The following is a 17,500-nucleotide window of genomic DNA, read 5'->3' as shown; positions in this document are numbered from 1 at the left end:
CTCTGTCTAGCAGTTTAAAATGACCTCTGTTTGGTCGGTTCTAGTGCACTATACTGGCCCGGGGCTGATGGTCTCAATGACCAAAGTTCCATTTTTTTCAGGTTTTGCAGCCAAAATATTTAGCTTTCAGAATGAATTGTGGGTATTTGAATGACCATGCTGATTGACAGTCCTACGAGGCTTATTAACATTGCAAATCAAGAAATATCAAACAAAAAGATTTGGTTTCTCCAATCTGAGCCAAACAGAAATGACAGCGGATATAAATAAGCCCATCTGCAGGACGCAATACACGGCCAATCTTTAAAGAAACTATTCGCTCATGCAAATTAAAACATTGCAATTTATTTACAGTCATTATAAACATCTATGCTTACTGTGCAACACAAAAGGGAAAATGTTAAAGAATCTTTACTGAGCTTTTTTCCCATACAGTGACAGTGACGATGTCTGTGAAGCTCCAGAAATGACAAAAAGCACTTAAAGTCGTCCATTAATGCCATAAGTCCATTATGTAGTACGTCTAGTCATGAAGGTTTTTGTGCTGATGTATAGCGTCATTTATTTAAAAGCAGCACTTCACTTGCTGTCTTTTTAATGATTTGATTCTTTAAAAAAAAAAAGAATAATAATGTAAAGCTATTGCAAATGGGGCAATTAGTTTGTGGTCTCGGCTTTTATGTTTTGTGAAATATATGTTTTTATAATTTATTTATTTGTTCAGCAAAAACATAGTGTTCCAACAAAAGCCTGTGGGAAACGTATAGCAAACATTACCACTAATATAAAGCAAAGTTGGCTGCAAATAACCGTTTTTTGCAAGCGTGGCTCTTCTTTGTCCCAGTGCTTTTAGATTTTATAATGTACTGGTTATTTCTTTTGGGAGAAACATAGAGTACTGGATAAATTGAGGATCACAAGTTTTTTTGTTTAAAATAGAGATCACGATTCTCCCACGATTCTAAACAGAAAATAAACAAAATGACATGAAATTTACTAGAGGTTCTGACAAAATTTTAATCAGTTGAGTAAATGATTCAATGACTCACTCATGAAGACTTCACTTGTTTAATTACTGGATGAATCAGCGTTTTTGAAGGAATCTCTTGAATGAATGATTCAATGACAAATGCATTTTTTAACAGTCACTTGTCGCCACCTACTGGTGTAACGATGTAATTGATACAATCTTTATTTAAAGCATCAAGCTACTTTCAAAAGGTGATTTACTCTATTTTGATCGCTTCAGTAGACATCAGTGTTTATATCTGAACTATAAACTTTTATCACAGTACTTCTGTGATAATCTGAATTATTGTAAGACAGAAATAATGATACTGTGTGGTTGAAAAGGCTGTTTGTAAAAGCTGTTTCATACCTATACATGACAATGGCTATCTCTGGATCATATCACAGATCTGAATGTTCGCTGTGATCTGACTTGTCAAAGGTTTAATAGACGGATCCGAATCATTTAGGAATAAGATCACGTGGGTGTTTGAATCAAGATCGGAATCTTTTAACGATTAATCGTGCAGCTCTAGAGAAACATTTTTAAAACAAGACACCCCAGGTTAAATATTAGTACTGCCCTAGTTGATTAATTACATTAAGAATTGCAAACATTTTTTGTATTACAATTTTTCTGAAATGTTATGTTTAAATATGCAAATTATGTATGCTCTAATTTGCATACATTTCAGAACAGAATTCTGAACATTGGATAAAGCCTGGTTCAAAATTCTTATTTTGTTTTGTTGATATATTAGAGTTAAAGGTTTTTACAGTGGCGATTTTGGATATAAATCAGAAAATACTGTCAATGGACAGAAAAATACATTTTCACCATGTTTTTAGAAATAAAATGTTATATAAATTTGGTGAATTATACAATATGAACAAACCCCTCAGTAAAAATCTTCAGAATATAGACAGGAATAAAACTGATCGCTTCAGTAGACATCAGTGTTTATATCTGAACTATAAACTTTTATCACAGTACTTCTGTGATAATCTGAATTATTGTAAGACAGAAATAATGATACTGTGTGGTTGAAAAGGCTGTTTGTAAAAGCTGTTTCATACCTATACATGACAATGGCTATCTCTGGATCATATCACAGATCTGAATGTTCGCTGTGATCTGACTTGTCAAAGGTTTAATAGACGGATCCGAATCATTTAGGAATAAGATCACGTGGGTGTTTGAATCAAGATCGGAATCTTTTAACGATTAATCGTGCAGCTCTAGAGAAACATTTTTAAAACAAGACACCCCAGGTTAAATATTAGTACTGCCCTAGTTGATTAATTACATTAAGAATTGCAAACATTTTTTGTATTACAATTTTTCTGAAATGTTATGTTTAAATATGCAAATTATGTATGCTCTAATTTGCATACATTTCAGAACAGAATTCTGAACATTGGATAAAGCCTGGTTCAAAATTCTTATTTTGTTTTGTTGATATATTAGAGTTAAAGGTTTTTACAGTGGCGATTTTGGATATAAATCAGAAAATACTGTCAATGGACAGAAAAATACATTTTCACCATGTTTTTAGAAATAAAATGTTATATAAATTTGGTGAATTATACAATATGAACAAACCCCTCAGTAAAAATCTTCAGAATATAGACAGGAATAAAACTGTAAGTTTTGGTGTTTGTAAGTGCTGGTGAAGTGGAGAAAAAACTCTTTTAAGATATGTATGGAAATTAAAACCTACAGTCGCAAATAGGTAACATGGAATAAAATAAACACTTAAAAGTGTAGTGTGGATGTTTTCTTTCCACTAGTCTAAAAGTAGACATGCTGTAGAAGCAAAATAGTGCCAAATCTCAAAATTGACCAGTGCATGAAATATCAATGGTTTTGCCTGTAGATTCTTAACTTAAGTTAGTAAACTATTTGAGTGAAATGAATTTGACGAATTTCACAGCTGAAAGTTCTTGAAGCTCTTTCTAAACGAATGTTCCACATGCTCACTTCTGCATCCATGTATTTCAGATGAATAATGCTGAGGTGAGGTGTGGACGTCTCTTCTGCAGTGGAGTGAACTGACCTTTCCTCGTATCATCGGCAATCATATTATTAACTTTATGAGCCTTGATTTACAGAACATGCCCTGCGCTGATATCTGCTCTAAATGTCGTGACAAGGACTCATTAAAAGACCTTTAAACGAGCCTTTAGAATGTGCCTTGTCTTTGCTTTATTTGTCTGCTGCTTAATTAGAGAGGATCATCCGACGCATAAAGAGCACGAACCAACAAATCCCATAATGCAGCTGGAGCCCATTCAGCTGAAACTCTCATATCAATCCATATATGATTACATATGATCAGCCCACACACATCCACGGATTCGTTCTCCTGCTGCTTGAGTGTTTATGAAATATTTTGGCTAATTTGATTTTGTTTTGAGTTATCAGTGAGAGTTTAATAGTGATGAATGCTGTTCACACACAGTGTAAATAGAAGTAATATGGTAAAATACCTCAGCAATGGTGTGGTTAGGGAAAATAGCCTTTACCAACTAGGTTGAATATTTGCACTCAGTGTAAACAGACATAATGAATTTGAAATAGTATACGACTGCAGTATATTTCTCTTTCTATTTCTACCATATCTTTATTAGAGTGGTATGCTGTCCTATAAAGATACAGTCTCTGAATGATCAACATGGTCTGATAAACCTGTCGCACTCAATCTTCTACAGTCCTTCTGTCATCTGATTGATAGTTTGACTTTTTTAGCAAGTAAAGGTCTTTAATTGTACAAACGTCCTTCAGCTCGTGTCTTTTTGCTGTTAAATCTGCACTGATTTTTAAGTAAACGAAAGAATAACTTTGATATTGTTAGTAATATTTCAACTGGACTAAAGCAGGTTTTCTTGATTATCCAAATATGATCATCAGGCTTTTGAGGAAGATTTTAATTGTTCATCTCTCAATCATCATTGTATTGCATTGCATTATATTGCATTGCATTATATGTATTTATTACAAAACTACAGAGCTTTGATCATAAAACTAAGCATTTAAATATCATCTTACTAAGACATTTTATTGGCAGATATTTGAACTTTCACCTCTTTTTCACCATCTGTGGCACATGAAATTATTTTATATATTTATTTATTTTTAAATCAATTGTGCATCACTCGCTTTTCTTCGCTGATAAATCTGATAGTTCATGGTTGACCCGGGTTTGCCTGTGATCTTCATATGAGAGCATACATCTACACTAAGATGATTTACATCTGAATAATATCACATCTGAGTAAGTAAGTAACATATCTAACCGTCCTAGTCATAGCCAGACCTTTATTTCTTTACTTACGGGCATAAGTACCTAAAACTGAGATAACCTGCCAAGTGTGACACAGCTGGAAAAAATATAAATTGTTTTTATATATATATTCTCTTCCCTGATGATGTGGGCAGAGAACCCTGTCATTCAAATGATATCCGCCAATAGCAAACCACAACCATCCAATCAATTCCTCACAGACAAAATCAAGCCACGCCCTACATTTGTTCTTGTTCATGAAGCCGTTTCACTCAGATATACGGAACAATAAGGAAGAAAAGACAAGCGCAACTTCCCTTTCATGTTAAAAATGTATAAATATAAGATGATAAAATTGATTTTTATGGTCACAGCAGTATTTATATGGATCTCAGAGCTCAACGCATACATTTACACAAAATACAGATAATAATGCTGGAAACATACTGACTTTGTTGTATATCTGAGTGACCAGGATCACTACTGCTCAAACATCCACACATAACTGAGTGTTTGTTGCATGCTGTCGTTTCTCTCAATGCTCTTGGCTTCATTTATCTTCCATGTGCCTTTAAAATCTGTGCAGGAAAAGTGAATTCATGACATAACAGATGGATGTGGATGAGAGGGAGGCAGAAGAGGCCAGTGTCTCCTCCTCTTGATCTGTCCGTTTAATGAGACTCGACTGCAGGAGGCCGAGCCGTGACACGCCGGACCTGCACTCATATGAATGATAAAGCCGAGTTGATGCCCGCATGGCTGTTTGTCTCTGAATTACTGATGGATTTCTCAGAACGGATCTTCGTCTCCGTGCCGTGCCGTGGTTGGAGTGCTTTATTAGTGTGACTGTGACCTTTCTGCTCGGATCGGACTGCTGGGATTCAGGCTGCGGCTGTGAATTTGCTCTGTTTTATCGGCTGCTGCAGAGCGGCAGGAAGCGTTCCTTTGTCCCGCCAAAACCGATTAATGAGTCCCGGCGCTTTACAGAAACACACAGAGAAAATATGCATGGAAATCATGGTTAATAATGGAGAAATAATTAGCTGCCATTGAGTGTCGCCACATGAGGCAGCAGAGAGTTAAAAATGCTTTTGTTAGTTAAAAGAATAATGTGTTTAATGTGAATTCTTGCGTAAAATTTGATTGAATAATGAGAATAATGAACTTTAGTCTGTTCCTAGACATAGACAAGTCATATAGACTCTTTTAATAGTCCTTTTTGGAGCTTGACTTAAACCAACAAAAGATTGTGATTAGTACACTGTAAAAAATTATTTTCATGATTTGCTATCACAACATTTTATCTTTTGTCAAATAAACTTCAATAATTCATATAATTAATTCAGATAACACAATATTCTGAGTTTCTGTTTATTAAACCAGTCGCCTTCATTGTATTAACTCAAATTTTTAATTTCAAAATTTTAACTTACTTTAAGTTAAACCAACAATTGTACCAACAAACAGTGTATGATTTTTTTCTTCTTCTTTTTTTAAAGAAATTATTACTTTTATTGATTGAGGACGCATTAAATTGATCAAAAGTGACACCAAAGTAATTTATAATGTTACAAAAGATTCTATTTCAAATAAATGCTGTTCTTTTGAACTTTCTATTCATCAAAGAATCCTGAAAAATAAAAAGAACTCTTTTGATGCTGAAAATTCAGCTTTGATCACAGAAATAAATTACATCTTACTATATATTCACATAGAAAACAGCTATTTTAAATTGTAATAATATTTCACTATTTTTACTGTATTTTTGATCAAATAAAAGCTGCCTTGGTGAGCAGAAGAGACTTTTGAATGGTAATGCACTTTAATATTTTCTGCTTTTGTGTTTCACAGAAAAAATACCAGCGTGCCGGTTTGTGCCGATGTGACGGTGAGTAAATAATAACAATCTTCATGTTTGGTTGAACTGTTCCTTTAACTATCTGTTTGTGTGTTTCTCTCCGGTTCTGACGGGACCTTCCTCCAATCCATCTTGACAGTACCAGTATGTGCGGTTTCGCCCCTACAGCGATTTGGCACAGTTAATTTTTTCCTCCATGAACAGAAATGTCTTCACACTTCTGTGAGGATGATCATCAGCACAATGATCTTGATGCGATTGATTAATGGCTGACATGTCGTCAGAGAGCGAGCGCTCATTGTGCCTCTAATGGACGTATCAGTCACACGTCTGCTGTTCAAATTAGACGTCATTAATTGTGACAGGCGCGGTGACGGTGTCGTGGTGAAGGGCCAAACTGATTAAATGCTTAATTTTGTGGGGACACAAGAAGCAAGAGGCTTTGTTTTGTTTATGTAGTTCGGTGAGCTCATGCATATTTATGAATATTCATGTAGGGTCACCTAAACCCTCTAATCTGGGACATTTTGCATGCTGCTTCTGATATGACATGCTTAAGCGTTAACCCACAATGCTTTGCTGTTTGAAAATCATGATGGCATTTTAAACTGTTAGAAAGAGGAGAATGTCATTGCTCATTTGAGTCTCGTCTTTGTCTCAGATGTTTTTTCTGAAATTCCTTAGAAATGAAAACAGACACAAATGCGCTGCACTCTAAAAAATGCTGGGTTATTTTTTAAACCCAAATGCTAGGTTCAGTCTGCTGGGTCATTTTATTGGGTTATTTTTTATATTTTTTCCCAGTGTTGGGTATCTTTTCTATAACTCAGCTGCTGGGCCATTTTACTGTCAATACACTCTAAAAAATGCTGGGTTAAAAACAACCCAAGGTAGGTTAAAAATGGACAAATCCAGCAGAAGCGGATGGGTTAAATGTTTGCTGGGTAGTTTTATTTAACTCAACTATTGTTTAAAAATTACTATATGGCTTAAAATGAACCCAAAATAAGTTGGAAATTAAAAATCAGACACATAATTACTAGAGGCAACAATAATAATCAAAAGGTGAACATTTATTACTAAGAAATTTAACAAATTATTATTGTTTAATTATTATTCATTAAACTTATTAATAAATGTTCATTTCCAACATACTTTGGGTTCATTTTAAGCAAGCAATACAGTCATTTTAAAACAACAGTTGAGTTAAATAAAACTAGGGTTAGGGTTAAAACAAAAACAACCCATTCGCTGGGTTAAAACAGCCCAATCGCTGGGTTAAAACAACCCATTCACTGCGTTAAAACAGCCCAGTCACTGGGTTAAAACAGCCCAATCGCTGGGTTAAAACAACCCATTCGCTGGGTTAAAACAGCCCAGTCACTGGGTTAAAACAGCCCAATCGCTGGGTTAAAACAACCCATTCGCTGGGTTAAAACAGCCCAGTCACTGGGTTAAAACAACCCATTCGCTGGGTTAAAACAGCCCAATCGCTGGGTTAAAACAGCCCAGTCACTGGGTTAAAACAACCCAATCGCTAAGCTAAAACAACCCAATCGCTGGGTTAAAACAGCCCAATCGCTAAGTTAAAACAACCCATTCGCTGGGTTAAAACAGCCCAATCGCTGGGTTAAAACAACCCAATTGCTGGGTTAAAACAACCCATTCGCTGAGTTAAAAAAAACCATTCACTGGTTTAAAACAGCCCAATCGCTGAGTTAAAACAACCCATTCGCTGGGTTAAAACAGCCCAATCGCTGGGTTAAAACAGCCCATTCGCTGGGTTAAAACAGCCCAATCGCTGGGTTAAAACAACCCATTCACTGCGTTAAAACAGCCCAGTCACTGGGTTAAAACAGCCCAATCGCTGGGTTAAAACAACCCATTCGCTGGGTTAAAACAGCCCAGTCACTGGGTTAAAACAGCCCAATCGCTGGGTTAAAACAACCCATTCGCTGGGTTAAAACAGCCCAGTCACTGGGTTAAAACAACCCATTCGCTGGGTTAAAACAGCCCAATCGCTGGGTTAAAACAGCCCAGTCACTGGGTTAAAACAACCCAATCGCTAAGCTAAAACAACCCAATCGCTGGGTTAAAACAGCCCAATCGCTAAGTTAAAACAACCCATTCGCTGGGTTAAAACAGCCCAATCGCTGGGTTAAAACAACCCAATTGCTGGGTTAAAACAACCCATTCGCTGAGTTAAAAAAAAACATTCACTGGTTTAAAACAGCCCAATCGCTGAGTTAAAACAACCCATTCGCTGGGTTAAAACAGCCCAATCGCTGGGTTAAAACAGCCCATTCGCTGGGTTAAAACAGCCCAGTCGCTGGGTTAAAACAACCCAATCGCTAAGTTAAAACAACCCATTCGCTGGGTTAAAACAGCCCAATCGCTGGGTTAAAACAACCCAATTGCTGGGTTAAAACAACCCAATTGCTGGGTTAAAACAACCCATTCGCTGAGTTAAAACAACCCATTCGCTGGGTTAAAACAGCCCAATCGCTGGGTTAAAACAACCCATTCGCTGAGTTAAAAAAACCCATTCACTGGTTTAAAACAGCCCAATCGCTGAGTTAAAACAACCCATTCGCTGGGTTAAAACAGCCCAATCGCTGGGTTAAAACAGCCCATTCGCTGGGTTAAAACAACCCATTCGCTGGGTTAAAACAGCCCAATCGCTGGGTTAAAACAGCCCAATCGCTGAGTTAAAACAACCCATTCGCTGGGTTAAAACAACCCATTCGCTGGGTTAAAACAGCCCAATCGCTGGGTTAAAACAGCCCAATCGCTGGGTTAAAACAGCCCAATCGCTAAGTTAAAACAACCCATTCGCTGGGTTAAAACAGCCCAATTGCTGGGTTAAAACAACCCATTCGCTGAGTTAAAAAAACCCATTCACTGGTTTAAAACAGCCCAATCGCTGGGTTAAAACAACCCAATTGCTGGGTTTAAACAACCCAATCGCTGGGTTAAAACAACCCAATCGCTGGGTTAAAACAACCCATTCGCTGGGTTAAAACAGCCTAATCGCTGGGTTAAAACAGCCCATTCGCTGGGTTAAAACAACCCATTCGCTGGGTTAAAACAGCCCAATCGCTGAGTTAAAACAACCCATTCGCTGGGTTAAAACAGCCCAATCGCTGGGTTAAAACAGCCCAGTCACTGGGTTAAAACAACCCAATCACTAAGTTAAAACAACCCATTCGCTGGGTTAAAACAGCCCAATCGCTGAGTTAAAACAACCCATTCGCTGGGTTAAAACAGCCCAATCGCTGGGTTAAAACAGCCCATTCGCTGGGTTAAAACAACCCATTCGCTGGGTTAAAACAGCCCAATCGCTGGGTTAAAACAGCCCAATCGCTGAGTTAAAACAACCCATTCGCTGGGTTAAAACAGCCCAATCGCTGGGTTAAAACAGCCCATTCGCTGGGTTAAAACAACCCATTCGCTGGGTTAAAACAGCCCAATCGCTGGGTTAAAACAGCCCAATCGCTGAGTTAAAACAACCCATTCGCTGAGTTAAAACAACCCATTCGCTGGGTTAAAACAGCCCAATCGCTGGGTTAAAACAACCCATTCGCTGGGTTAAAACAGCCCAATCGCTGGGTTAAAACAGCCCAATCGCTGAGTTAAAACAACCCATTCGCTGGGTTAAAACAGCTCAATCGCTGGGTTAAAACAACCCATTCGCTGGGTTAAAACAGCCCAATCGCTGGGTTAAAACAACCCATTTGCTGGGTTAAAACAACCCAATCACTGGGTTTGTCCATTTTTATCCAACTTGGGTTGTTTTTAACCCAGCATTTTTTAGAGTGTATAGTAAGTACTTTTAATTTTTTAATTTTGCTCAGTACTTAAATGTATAATTACAGTGTAACAAAGACAGCTTAAAATAAAGTGTAACCTAAAATGTTTTATTGTTTGTTTAAAAGCAGAGGCTCTGTTCTTTCTATTGCATGTTCAGATATTCATACAACAAAATATTCTGTGGGTTATGAAAGTTTTTGTGAAAATGATCAAAAATGCTGATGCTGGCTGGAAACTTTTTAAAAAACATTGGTGGGGAAAGAGTTAATTGATATCTTGGCTAATATGAGACATCTGAAGCACCCATGTGAATTCACTTGTCTTCCTTTTAAGTGATAAATAACTGAGCTAATAAAGAGTGTGTCTCTTTCCCGTTTTCCCACTCTCTGAAGGAGCCTATTGGGTGTATTTCACGTCTGCGGCGTAAAATTGGTACGGCCTCCGTCACGCCAACTTCCTCCGTCCGGCTCGTCCGCCCACAAACACAAAGGCCAGTCAGCCGGCCTGATTTTTGAACAAAAGCGAGAGCCGGATGGCAGAAACGGAGCCTCCATGCTGGGGCTCGGCACGTTCCGGTCCCGTCCGCGGCAGACTGGAGCTGCACACTTCAGTGGCTCCACTCGCTGATGGCAGCTGACACACGCTGTTATTAAGACACATCAACAGTTGGAGCCGGAGTCGGTGTGGAGATGAGGCGACAATCCTGTTTCTAAACCCCGTCGGGTAACTCACCTGTCTCTCTGGTGCGGGGCCAAAGCGCCCAGCGCGGGCCTCGTTCTCATCCTAAAGCCGGTCGGCTCCGGTACGCTCCAGTGCACACGGAGGTGCGGCTCTGGAACGGGTCTGGAGACAGCAGGACCGGCAGCTCGTCTCTCCGTCCCGCCTAGAGCGCTGCACATGCCGCCCCAGCAGCGGGGATGAGCCGAAGCAAGATGCTGATTCTTGCATCCGACCTCAAAAAACAGCAGAGTTTTTATGTTATTGTCCCGCAGCTTTTGGTAGCAGTCATCAGTTTGTCCGGCACACGGTCAGCAGATTATTTGGAGTGAATCCAAAGCTGTTTTGTTAAAGTGCCGTCTGAACGAGCAGATGCTTGTATCACGGCAGCCGTCGCTCTGAAAATGATGCTTATGAAGGAAGTTGCCATTTCCCCTCTCAAGAGCCATAAATTATCCTGCATGTAAACAACTGCTCTTATCGCATTCATAATGAGGATGACACACGTTACAGAGTCTGCCGGCATCAATAAGCATGATTAAAATGCATAAATCTATGGAACAGGGACGTTAATAAGATCAATCAAACGCTTTGTTCCAATGATCAGAGTGCATGTGTCACGCTAACATGAGGAACGGTGTCAGAATGGCCTTGTGGGATGTTTCAGATCATCTCTCTTTCTTCTGATGGTCTTTCTGAACATCAGAGGGAGTTCAATATGGCGAGAATCATGAAGTGAGTACATGATCAGTTTAAGGAAGTAATTTAGCTTTTTATTACTTTCCCATAGCCACATATGCACTAAAGTTTGGAATAATTAAGATTTTTTTATGTTTTTGAAAGAGTCACCAAATCTGCATTTATTTGATCAAAAATTCAGTAAAAATTCAGAAATATTATTCCAATGTAAATCAGCTGTTTTCTATGTGAATATATAGTAAAGTGTAATTTATTCCTGTGATCAAAGCTGAATTTTCAGCATCATTACTCCAGTCTTCAGTGTCACATGATCCTTCAGAAATCATTCTAATATGATGATTTGCTGCTCAAGAAACATTTATGATTATTATCAGTGTTGAAAAGGATTCATATTTTTGTGGAAACTGTGATACATTTTATTTTTCAGGATTCTTTGATGAATAGAAAGTTCTAAAGAACAGCATTTATTTGAAATAGAATCTTTGAATGTAATATTATAAATTTCCACAAAATTTTTTTGAGCAGCAAATTATCATATTAGAATGATTTCTGAAGGATCATGTGACACTGAAGACTGGAGTAATGATGCTGAAAATTCAGCTTTGATCACAGGAATAAATTACACTTTACTATATATTCACATAGAAAACAGCTGATTTACATTGGAATAATATTTCACTATTTTTACTGTATTTTTTGATCAAATAAATGCAGCCTTGGTGAGCAGAAGAGACTTCTTTTAAAAACATTAAAATTATTCCAAATTTTTGACTGCTAGTGTTTGCCATTGATTTCAGCACTATATATATATATATATATATATATATGATTGGACCGTGCAAATGTGTGTGTGTGTTTACTGATAATGTGATCCTGGATTCATATTGAAAAGTAATTAGCTGAAGATCTCTAAAGTCACACAATGAATTTCAAAAGGAAATGTGTCTTTTTAATTTTTTTTATCAGCGCCGCACAGAAGACGGCATGAAGCTTTGCCACAACAAACTTTGACTGAGAAGAGAAGTGTGTGACGTTATCAAGATAGCATTTGTATTGTAAATGGCAGTGACGTCCTGCTCACTTCACAGTGGATCTCAGCCTTATCTCTCAGCAAACAAACAAAGTTGACACGGATTTCAGTCCTTCCGCAGGGAATGGTTTGGGAAAAGCTCTGTGCTGAAGGTCACCTCTGAAGTACCTGAACCTCTCGGGCACGGCCGAATCCATCACCTGGCATTGCGATGGAAATGGGAAGCTTTTTTTTTCCCCCCGCTGTCCGACACTACATCAGCCAGAGCCCCTTGGGACTCAGGTGTGCTTCCCTCACGGTGAATAATTGACCTGACGCCAGAGGAACGGAGAGGTCGTCTCCTCCAATGACAGAGAGGACACCCTAAAACCTGCTTCCACAGTCCTGAGCCGGAGGAGTGAAGAATCAATAATAACGCTGGTGCGCCGCAGAGTTCAGAGGCTTGTTTTGCATATTGCATATCTGAACACCAGACTCCATAAATCGGGTTTGTTCGGAAACACTGTGCGAGATGAAAGTTTGTGTTTTGGTTATACAAAAAAAGGTTTTGTTCAATAGCTGAACATTCTGGCTTCATCAAACAGTTTGTAAAAATCACAATTATTCCAAACTTTATGCCGGTATATCAGCACTACAGCTGGCATCCCACAGAATCCCAGCGTCCGGCCGAATGTTGCGATGGCAGTCGGGTGTCATTCACGCCCCGTCGCTTCAGTCGTCTGTGTGATCCAACAGAGAGAGCGAGATCACATTAGCTGCTTTTCTCTGCACAGAAATGCTAATTAGCTCGAGAATAGGATTGGTGTTAAAACTGAGCCCTTTTCATTTCCCAGCTATTTTCCCCATGTGACGTTTTACAGAGAAAAAAACATCATGTGTGGTAAAAATCTGGAGAATAATAAATATTTGGCAACACTTTACAACAAGGTTTACATTAGTCAACGTGAACTAACAATGAACAATACTTCTACAGCATTTATTAATCTTTATTAATGTTAATCTCAACATTTACTAATACATTTTTAAGGTCGAATGTTGTAACATTAGGTAATGCAATGTGAACCTAAACATTAACTAACATTTAAAATGCTGTAAAAATTAGGGGTGTGATGAGACAGCTCATGAGATGAGACACGAGATTGTGTTCATGAGAACGAGATTTTTACACAGTATTTTTAAGAAATCCTCAGTGATGAAATACATGACTAGAAAAATAGTCTGCAGGTGCATTTGAAATGTTTGAACTAATCATCTTGTAATGAATGTCATTTCAGTTCTACTTTCTGAGTATGAATTATCACATGCAGTAAAAGTCAACAATACTGAAGCACTGTAAAAGGTTTTGCCACAAACTCAACTGACTGGCTTCTATTTGCATGCATCAGGGAGCCGCTTTCAAAATGTGGGGTACTGAAATCGTGATTTCGCATTTTACTTTCGCTTTCTATTTCGCGATCGCATGTACTCTGTGAATAGGGAGCGCCGGTGCTGAGAGTGAAGATAAGATATTTATCAGATGCTTTTAGTCTCTGTTGTGCAATGAATCCTCCGCCATGGTCTTGTCAGTCATCTCGTCCCTTACTCACTGAACTCTGATTCCTGCTGCATAACGTACAACAGCTCGTTTTGGATGAGCTGGATGGGATTGAAGCGACCGTTATCCAACTGAATGAATAGATTTTATTTCTATAAAAAGCAAAACGACAGTGGAGGCGTAATGCAAACATAGCAATGGCATATTCTATCCTAAGTTCACCCTCACACTCACGAGACAGCTTTTTCACCTCGAAGAGAAATCTCGTCACATTTTTAATCTTGCGAGATCTCGTCTCACAAGATCTTGTCACACCCCTAGTAAAAATACATTGCTCATTGTTAGTTCATATCAGTTAATAATGTTAAAAAATTAGAATTTATTGTAAAGTGTTACCAAATATCCATCCTTATCCGGTTGTTGTAAATGTTCATGGCGTGAGATAGAAAGATCAGCATCGTAATCGGGTTTTGTGGCCCTGGAGTTTTGATAAGTGGCCCAAAGATGATTATCCAGGCCTCTCTGATGATTTTATTAATCTTTATGATGTTTAATTACCTGTCGTCCTCGTGAATCTGTGTCCCGTTTAGTGCTGGAATGTTTCAATCACATATTTTACTGAAATAAGAGGAAAATCAGATGATTATCATACAGAATAGACATGACTTTTGTTTATTACAACCTTACATGAATACATCTTTATGTTAGGATTAATATAGAATATTAATATTAACTAATATCTGCCCTGTACTGTATCGCCAAAGTGACATACTTGTATTCAAGGTATCTTAAATATATATATATATATATATATACACACTGTATATCTAAACCTATAAAACATTATACTATAAACACTTTTATCTTACAAAACTTTATGTGAAAACTTTCACGTAGAGTTCTGTGAAGCCACAAAACAAAGCTCAACAAACTTTCCTTTTAGTTAAAGGCTTATAAATCACAAAACTACTTCATCTGAAACATTAATAATCCTGATGTTTTGCTCACAATTATAATTCCGCCCTCTGTAAGTAATCTGTAGTGTTCAGTATTAATATCAGTTGTCTACAGGACTGATGTCACTCGCTCTTCTGAGGAACGCGGCCAACTCTCCAATCACAGCTAATGAGTCTGAACTCAAACAACGAGAACATCGCAGTCGTGTGGACAGTAATGAATAAACGCTCCTGATTGAACAGATGGGCGGCGTAAAATTACATATAGGTTCTGTGTGGACTGAGACTGATCTTCACTCGTGCTGGACGTCCATTATGTGCCAAACATTGAGAGTTTGACGCTTAGTGTGAAATACAACAACCTTCAGAATGAGGATCTATAGAAGACGCTATACATGCAAACTAGAGGAGCTTAACACTTTAGAGCAAGTATGAGGTTCACAAAAAATATAAACCTAAACATGCAAATTATGAGAGTTTTTTGACATCAAAAAGTGTCAAAAAATACCCTAGTTAGCATATAGAGATATTTTTACCCGTTCTGACCCTTAAAAGTCCTGATGTAGCTGATTCAGTCGAATATTATGGAGTATTATGGTTTATTCAGACATTCATCTACATGCATCTTATTTACACTGTGCAATGCTGTTCAAATACAGTGTACAGTAAAAAGATAAAGTGCTGTTATTGTTAAATAAAACGATTTTTGGAAGCTGAAATGAAGCTGAAACATTAAACATAAATATTAGATGAAAACTTAAATGGGAAATTGAAATGTTGTTGACTAAAAGTTTAAGTGCTAAAATGACTAAAACTAAATCTAAAATAAAGCCTTATAGAAATATTTAAAAAAACAAAACAAAAAAAACAACAACTAATAAGAACAAAAGCATGTAACAAAATTACTAAAATTTAAACTAAAATTAAAATGAAAACTGAACATTTAAAGATAAAAGCTAATTAAAAATATTAATAAATCAATATCAATCAATAAATGAAGCTGAAATAAAATAAAACATAAATATTAGATGAAAAATTTAAATGTAAAATAGAAATGTTGCCATGGCAACTAACTTAAAATAAGTCAGTACTAAAATGACAAAAATTTAAATTAAAATTAAATATAAAAAACAACTAATAATGAGAAAAGCAAATAAGAAAACTACTAAAACCTAAAAAAAAAAAAAAAAAAAAAGCTAATTTAAAATATTAATAAATAAATATTAACAAATACTACAATACAGTACAATATATATAAAAATGAAAATAAAATAACACAATAAAAGCAATGTGTTATTTGTACTTTTTTGTACTCCGTTTTTCCAGGTGACACTCATGATGTGGAATGATGGGAAAAATGACAAGCGTCATCATCAATTGTATTAATGCGAGACTCTGTCTGGAGATCACAGCAGTCAATAGAAATGATGTTACGTTACCCATGGTGCTTTTCAAGGGGAGCGTAATTGGAGGCGACTGTGATTGTGACTGATGTTCCCGCTGACCGTTTCTGACCCCGCTGATGATATGTGGCCACATTCACAGTTGTTCTCCTGCATCTCCATCACGTGTCCGTCGCTCCACCTACGACAGTTTCACTGCAGAGACAAACATTTTTTGTGAACATAATTTGGCAAATTAAATCAGTCGCTGTGGGAGTCTGTGCACAACATGCTTTCTTTTTAAACGCAGGCTGAATTCATTCTCACTGACTGTGTGCGTCTTCTGACTCTTTAATGCATTTCCATTTATATATTCTGACACGCTAATGCAGGGATCTTAATGCGCCGTCATACATCAGCTGACAATCATCCCATATTCAGGCATTTGTCTTTGCCGCGTCAGAAATTCATTACAGCACTCGAGGTGGAGGGATGTCTAGTGTAATTATATTACTTTGACACGACGCACACGTCATGGTGAACACGAATGTGTACGACTGCAAATGCTACTGTCACACTAATGTTTTCAAACAGAAAATACAGCTGCAAGCAAAACCACTCAAGAACAGAGTCGAAGATAGAAAACATGAAGCTGATCGGATCACTTCATCATTATTATAACTGACAAATCTGTGCAATGCAATGCATTTATTCAGCTAATTCAAAATGTGAAATGCTGTTCAGGAATTATTGCATTTTAGTAAAATAGGCATGCATTACTGACCGGCTGATTATTGATGACATGCATGTCAAATCTGCTACAGATCAAGTGAAAAACCTTGAACTAGTTCACAAATATGAAAATGCTGGAAAAATCCAAGGTGGAAATTAATTGGATGTAAGTAGTTTCTACTATTCAGTTTATCAGAAATTGAATTTTGCATGACAGGAAGAAGAATTTACTGATTACAACACAGTTGATGAATTCTGTGTTCTTCCACTCTGATCCATAACTGTTTATTTATCAATATGATCAAATATATAAAACTAAATACAAATTTCTATAGGTGGCATATTGTAACATTCAAACAAGCCTTGGTCAACATTCAAATATTGTTTTGATAAACTTTGCCTTTCTCTAAAATGGACAAACCCAGTGGCTGTGTTGGTTTAACCCAGGGAATTGGGTTGTTTTAACCCAGCGAATTGGCTGCTTTAACCC

General features: G+C 37.3%; 1 long non-coding RNA gene across 10 annotated transcripts in view; it reads left to right on the top strand.

Annotated features, from left to right (window-relative positions):
- Nucleotides 1-17,500, top strand: part of LOC127521703 (uncharacterized) — a 163,083-nt gene that overhangs the window by 93,529 nt on the left and 52,054 nt on the right. For all 10 annotated transcript variants that reach the window (XR_007932449.1, XR_007932443.1, XR_007932448.1 and 7 more), the window contains exon 4: nucleotides 4,879-6,180. This is a non-coding gene — a long non-coding RNA (uncharacterized LOC127521703). The remainder of the gene's footprint in view (nucleotides 1-4,878; nucleotides 6,181-17,500) is intronic.

The sequence above is a fragment of the Ctenopharyngodon idella genome, chromosome 10 (genome assembly GCF_019924925.1).
Source record: "Ctenopharyngodon idella isolate HZGC_01 chromosome 10, HZGC01, whole genome shotgun sequence".
Lineage (NCBI taxonomy): Eukaryota > Metazoa > Chordata > Actinopteri > Cypriniformes > Xenocyprididae > Ctenopharyngodon > Ctenopharyngodon idella.
Note: the sequence above shows the minus strand (reverse complement) of the source record. Positions and strands in the feature narration are given on the sequence as shown.